This window comes from Nelumbo nucifera, chromosome 2, assembly GCF_055504915.1.
Source record: "Nelumbo nucifera cultivar China Antique chromosome 2, China Antique-T2T, whole genome shotgun sequence".
In the NCBI taxonomy this organism is placed as follows: domain Eukaryota; kingdom Viridiplantae; phylum Streptophyta; class Magnoliopsida; order Proteales; family Nelumbonaceae; genus Nelumbo; species Nelumbo nucifera.
The window spans coordinates 51,896,635-51,903,895 of record NC_142650.1 but is presented as its reverse complement, the minus strand read 5'-3'; positions in this window follow the sequence as shown (position 1 = coordinate 51,903,895).

Sequence of the window (7,261 nt, the reverse complement as noted above, 5' to 3'; positions counted from 1 at the left end):
CCCTAGCTAGGTGCATTTGGGACTGGAAAGCATCGACGTGGTCGTTAGGGTCGAAGGACCCGTCATACTTGTCCAAAGGTGGGAGCTTGAAGTCTCTGGGCATGGGGACTGCCAGGAGTTCCGATGCGAGGGAGGAAGGAACTGAGAGAATCGGGGCGGCTTTTACCTCGTCCGAGCTTGTCTCTTCTTTACCTCTGAGCTCGAGCAGGACACGGGTGGCAGTTCGGCAACTTCGCCGGCGCCTTCGTTGCTGAGTGGGCCTGGTGCTGGCGCTGCTGGCCCCTGTGTTGCCGAGCTCGATGGGCTTGGGTTGTTGGTAGTCTGCCGCTAGGACACTGAATCGATTCTCTGTCAGCGGGAGCTCAGACTTGGAGTGCCGAGATATTGACTTGGCGGGTGAGGTTCCCGACCTGCCGAAGAGCTGCGAGGCGGGGGTGATTTTTCTTTCCCCTCAGCCCGGGGATGAGGCCTGGCTCTTGTGGGTGTTCTAAGGTTGGAAGGCCTCTCCCCAGTGACGGCGTCCACCCTGAGGAGAGGGCTTAACCAGCTTTGGAGCAGGGTGCCGAGGTGAAAGCAGTGGTTGGTTCAGAGGCAGTTGGGGGAACTGCTGCTGATAGAGATACTGAGAGATGTGGTGCAGTACTTGGTGCTGCTGGAGCTGATGTTGCTGGAATTGTTGAATTTGGGCTTGCATTGCCCGCATGCTTTGCATCTGGTCGTCCAACTGGTTCTGGCTGGTCGCCAGGGAGACAGTAGTTGGTTCAGTAAAGGTTGTTTCAACAAGGAGACGAAAGGGGACGTTCATGGTAGGAAGGTTTACGGGCGCCACTGTTTGTGGCGCATTCAGGTTAGGGATCCCATCCACCGGAAGGGAGATGGTGAACTGTCCGATGCACACCACGGGGACTTGATGTTGTTCCCCGGTGGTGTTCATCTCTGTGCCACATCCGGCATTGCTGGAAGAAGCCATGAGTGTTGAGGTTTTTGGAAAAAAGAGGTTATGAGAGTTTTAGAGGGAGGCTTTTAGAAGCGTTCCAACAGATGGCGCCAATTGATGGTGCACAATCCGGCCGGTCCTAACTGTCAACGACCTTGCCTCTGACTAGAGCAACAGGGGGCCTGAAATAGAGAAGAAAGTGGGGAATATCCGTGGAGGAACCCGGTGAGATTGCTCCGAAGCTCAAGTAAGTATTCTCTCAAAGGCAAGATAAAACCAGATGGCGCAAAGTTCACATACCTTGTTCTTGGGGGGTAGAGAGCCTTTTATAACCACTTCGCGCACTCACTCCTAAGCTTCTGTCAGGTCGGGTATGATTACTTCTGTGCTTCTGCCAGTTCAGGTGTCATCACCCCTGCTGGGGCAGAACCGCCACTGCTCTCTTTGTCGGAACCGTCTCTATAACTAGAGATGGCAGTGGCAGGTGGCGGTGGCAAGTGGCCGTTGAAGTGCGGCTGTCAAGTGTCAGATCCCAAGTCAGTCAGGTGCGCCACCCCTGGTTACGGACTCCTTCGGTGTCAGGTACGGTGCGGTTTGTTTAGTTCGGTGCCCTGGAAGCGAAGTGCTGGAGTGGTGTGCGGGGTTAAGTCTTGAGTTCGGATAGAAGTGTGGCCCGAACTACCATGGGGCAGGCCAGTTCGGGTTGTTGCCCTTTGTGTTCGTAAGGATCGGGGCCTAAGGGAGAGTTCGGGATCCTTACGGGGAGTTCGAGCTTCTTGCAGGGAGTTCGGACCGCTGGTTTCTCCTTTCGGAGCTCGCGCCTTGACGTGCTGTTGTGTCGAGCTGTTGCCTTTACCACGTATTGAGTGGTTACGAGGTCAGACCAAATCTTCCTTCATCAAAATCATTCATTCTTCTTCAACCCAACACTCATCGCCGAACCACTGCAACCGCAACCACCACTGGCTTCAGGACCACAAACGTCCGATAAATAGCATTTGTTTAAGAACCTTAGACATTATGTCTGAAGTTTTTTTTTTTTTTACTTTTTTTTGTGGTGAAAGACATCGTAAAGAGCTTGCTGGGTCTTCTCTATCTCCAACCGTTCTTGTATTGTCCAACATAAATGGCTTGTGTTCTCTTTGATACTACTTTAATTTTAGTTGTTTTCAACAAACTCGAGACTGGTAAGAAATAGGAGATCGTCTCTGTTTGGGGGCGGAGGTTCATGGGTCAATGGATGTTTAGAAGATAATAAGCTATCGTCGAATGCATCCCAGATAAAAGAGGACCCATAGAAATAATCAATTTGGATTTTTATTATGTATAGAAATAACATTTCATTATGGTAACAAAGACTAGTTCAAATTCAAATAATCAAAGCAACAAATTGATCCACTAAATGAGCAAATTAACTTACAAGCTGCTCTTTTCATAAACACAAGGAACTTTTCTTAACTGTCACATAAATATTTGATATCATCTAAAATAGGAAGACATGACTAAGGAACAACAGAAGGCAATCTAATTCCAAAATGACAGAACTCCATCCTTGATCTCTTCAAAAGTAATCGTTATTAGAATGTCTCTCGGCTCTGCTTCAAAAGCTTCTTGTTGAACAAAACAGTAACCTGAATTTGGTTCGGACAACGACAACGGTGGTTGAAGGAGAACGGAGGGGAGAGAGAGAGAGAGAGGCAAGGGAGATAAGAATAAAGGAGAGAGAGAGAGAGACGTTGGTCCTCAAGCTGCCGAGTGCCGACGGATTGTGGTTGTTGTGGTTCGAGCGACGAGCAATGGGGTGAAAGAGAACGAAGGAGAGTATCCTAAAAAATATTTGATGTGCATATATATATGCATTTTAGTTCTCACAATGAATGCTCGCATATGCATTCAATCACTCTTTTTGGGTTCTTCATCGTCAATGGTAATCGGCAACGAGAACTTTTTTAAGAAAGTTTTAACTAATTGCTGAGTGGGAACAGAATACAATGGAAGAATGATGTTGGCGAGGAAAAAAAATCAGCAGAGATTCACGTTTGCAGTGGCTTTGGTGGTTGACCGGTGGTTGCTCATAGAACCTTGATCGGTGGTTGCAACCGCTTCCTTTGAGCAAGCCGTGGTCCGATCTGAGTGTTTAAATAAATAGCTTTGGTCCGATATATGGCACAACCCGGCCCAAGGCTCAGCCAACAGACCAACCCGGCTCGTGGCATGACATGGCACGGCACAGGCCCACATGGGCCCATACGGCCTACGGGCCAACAAAGCACAGCCCACACAAAATACAAATTGCCCACGGGCCGTAACGTGCCAACCCGGCATGACTCACTTTACACCTCTAAACATACTTCTAGTTCACTGAGACAAAACCATCATAATCGTGATGAATGAAGTGCAAGTTTGCAGTCCATACCTCCCTGAAAATGCTATTGGAGGTACTCCAGTTGTCATTAAATGAGTGAAGAAAGTGGCAAGGCATATTGACCATGACTGAAACTGAATTTATTTAATGTTGATCTAAGTTTTGATAAGAATATTTATCTTTTCTTTATTTCATTTTTATTTTTATCAGTTTGTAGCTCTAGTTAGAAACGAAGAGGCTGCAATCCCGTGGTCAAAACTAGTGATTTTATCTATTTATATACCCATTGTCTGCTGCTAGTGGGAGTAATAAGGCACATTGTTGTCCATTGACATGGTCATTGGCCTTGAGGTACATACATCCCATTGGCAAAACAAAAGTGCATTCGATGGGTCAATCAGTGGGACTGACACCACTTTAACATTCTTCCACTTCAAAAATATCTCTTTTTAGTGTGAAAAACACTCTATAGAACAATTGCCAATTATCATCATTATTGTTGGAAAATGGGGTCACTGTAACTTTGGAGGAGAACCTCTGAGGTGCGTCTGAAGACACTGTCTTTAGAACGTTATTTGCCCCCATTCAGTTTCATTGAGTTTGCTGCTGGGTTATAAGTAAATCCATTCCCAGGATACAACAGAGTTGTGCGAGAATCTGCAACCAGCAAATTTGAAGAATCTCCGAAGAAAATTTCTGTGAGACTGTAGCAGACCGGACTGAGAGAGAGAGAGAGTGAGTGAATTTCGAAATTGTGTGTTTTTGGGGTCTGATTCATGCTCCTTAAATAAGTTATGAAGAGGTATGAAGAAAAGGTAGGTGCTGGTTCAGAGAAGGCACCTTGAACAGTTGATGACTGTTAATGACTGTTAATTTTGAATTGCATCTTGATCACACCCGATCGAATTGTGACCGTTGATCTCATCAACGGTGATCAACGGTCAGCATTGCACCAAAACCAAAGCCGCCCTTCGCAAACCACGCTGGTGCGAGCAAAGTGCATGCGCATTGCGCGGTATCAAACCCCCCATACTCTCCTCTACTATTTCTAAGGAGTGTAAATCAGCTCCTATTAAAATACTGAAAACAAAGCTTATAATTTTCCAATGTGAGACAAGTTCAAAACTAGGTTTTGTAAGAAAAAAGCTAATTTTTCAATCAAGTGTGCAAGTGCAATTTCTCATGTAATTGACCAATCAAACCCATTGGATTTAATCTCTTGTGAGATTAAAATCCAACAATCATTAAGTGACTTCAAGCCCAAGAGAAGATTTGCACAAGATAAGTTTCTCTTTCATCACAAGTTTCATTAGTATATCTATAACGTTGTCATTGGTATGGATCTTCTTTAACGAGATCTGCCCATCTTCAACTACTTCACCAAAAAAGTGGTATTGCACATCAATGTGCTTAGTTCGTGCATAGAATATTGGATTTTGTGCTAAGTGTAATGCACTTTGACTATCATAGTGAATTGTCACCAATTTTTGGTTCATGTTGAGCTCTTCAAGCAACCTCTTCAACCAAAAACCTTCATTACATACTTGTATAGCGGATATATATGCTGCTTCTATTGTAGACAAAGCCACTATAAACTGCAACTTCAGTGTCCAACTCACTGCACCATCAATTAAAGAGAACACATTAGTTAGTAGTTGATTTTTTGTTATCGTGATCTCCTACATAGTGTACATCTACATAACCAATTAACTTCAAGCTTTAAACACTATAACAAATAAAAGCCTCAGAAGTACCCTTCAAGTAACAAAGGATCCTCTTTACCGCAATCCAATGATCTCTCCCTTGATTTTTCATGAACTTAATAGCTGCTCCCATAGCTTTTACAATGTTTGATTTGTGCACACCTATTGGACTTTCACAAACTTCTTGATATAAACAAGACTCATGCTCTTCTATAATGCAAGCATAAGTTATTACATAACCCTAAAGCCATACAGGAGGGCTTGTAGCTCTCCCAAGTTGACCTTGATCTTCATGAGTCTCACTCTCAAGAGTTTTAGCATGCCCTTCATTAGTTTCGGCAACTTCATCAACTTGTTGCTCTTAAATCTTTTGAAAAGATTTCACTTCAACATTCTCTATTATCTCCAATTTTAAATACATACTTTTTGAATTGAATCTTTATTAAAGGCAACATTTCAGTTAATAACTATATTGTGGTTAGGAAGATCCCACAATCTATATCCCTTTATTCTTTCTACATACCCAAGAAAAATACACATTTTGAACCTTATATGTAATTTGATCCTATGAATAAATTAATATTTCCTATATTTAATTGTCAACTTGCATGTGAATCATGTGACAATTATGTGCCATTTTGCTACTCTGTAAAGAAAGTTACATCCAAGAAAATAATTCCATTTTTCCCACTTCTCATTGTGATGGTAGCATTGTTTTTGTTTGCTTTTTATCAGTTTTCTAAGGCATGCACGTTCAATGTGAATGTGGAGGGTGGATTGCTTCACGAGGCTTTTGGGACCCAAGTCATTAATCTATGGTTTAGAACCATCTCCTCATCAATTGATTCAAATCAAATTGATTCTTTCATCTTCTTTTGTCCATAAGCTTCCGTCATTTTCTCAGCAATAAAAAATGTTGAATATTTAACAGGGGGCATCATATTAGGATACGTTTAGGATGTAATATCCCATCTGACACCAATCCAATGGTCAAAGGCTTCCCGGTTGAATGACAAGACAGTTCCTTGAATTTGTAAGTGTCTCATCAATTTATCATAATTGATATAAGGGTAAAAGACAAAAACTTCCCCAAAAGTTTTGAGAATAAGAAAGACCTTCTTTAGTTTCATTTTAATAAGTACCTCTCCCAAAACTTTTAAAAAAATCTAACAAAATCTTTAAAATAAGACGGAAAATATACAAAGTTACGAAATTATCTCTGACAATTGTCATTTAAAATATTTTTAAAAATCAAAATTATCCTCATTCGAACAACAATACATTCACCATTTTTTATATTCTTTTCCAAATCAAAAGAAAATATATGGTTGTGACTGGGGAAATGCAAAGAAGTCAAAAAGGAGCTGAGCAGCTTGGCAATAAATAAGGGGATCCCGGAGGGCATTGGATTTCGGCGGTTGAAGCCTATTTTCAGGTGGCCGGCGTAACAGGCACAAAGACTACTAAAGGAGTGTTTCTAACATATTTGAGGAGCTACAAGTCAGCACTGTAGCTGCAGTGAGGGTACTCCGCTGGAGTGCCGTCTTCCAGTTGCAGCAACGTCCCAAAGTGACTGAAATTTTCTTTATTCAGTATACCATGGAGTGTTGTGGAGAAAAAACGATTGATTTCAATGACTGAAGAAATTAAAGTAACGACGATAATAGAGATAGAAGACCAAAGTGAGAGAGAACTGAGAGTGTCGTCTTCCAGCTGCAACGATGTCCCAAAGCAGTTGATAGAGCGAGTATATTCTAATATTCTATGCAAGATTATGCAACCTTTATTAGGGTTTGGAATGCGTCTATCGAACAAAGAAAAAGGTGGGGAACAGAAACAGACAATCAGATGAGTGAGATTTCTTTCTTTTATTTTGATATTCGATGAGATTTATTTCTTGTATAGACAATCAGATGCAGGATTATGCAACATTTGGTCTCCTTTCATCTGCTTCTCTTTTGGCTTCTTCTCTACTGCTTCGATTTCTACTAATTTTCAATGCCATGTTGTGTCATTAACTACTACATTCTTCTTCGTCTCTTAACTTACAATTCGGGATCAACCATTGCTTTTTCCTTCTTTCTCCAACCCCGGATATTCTCTTAGCCAGCTGAAACAACCAGAGCATAACGTTTAAACTGAGTCGATGGGGTTTAGGGATGGGAGATTGATGTCACAATAAAATTGCATGTAAAATAATTTATACAAGGGCAGAGTGGGTATTTCGAAATTTTGATGCATCAGTCTTAAGAGGAG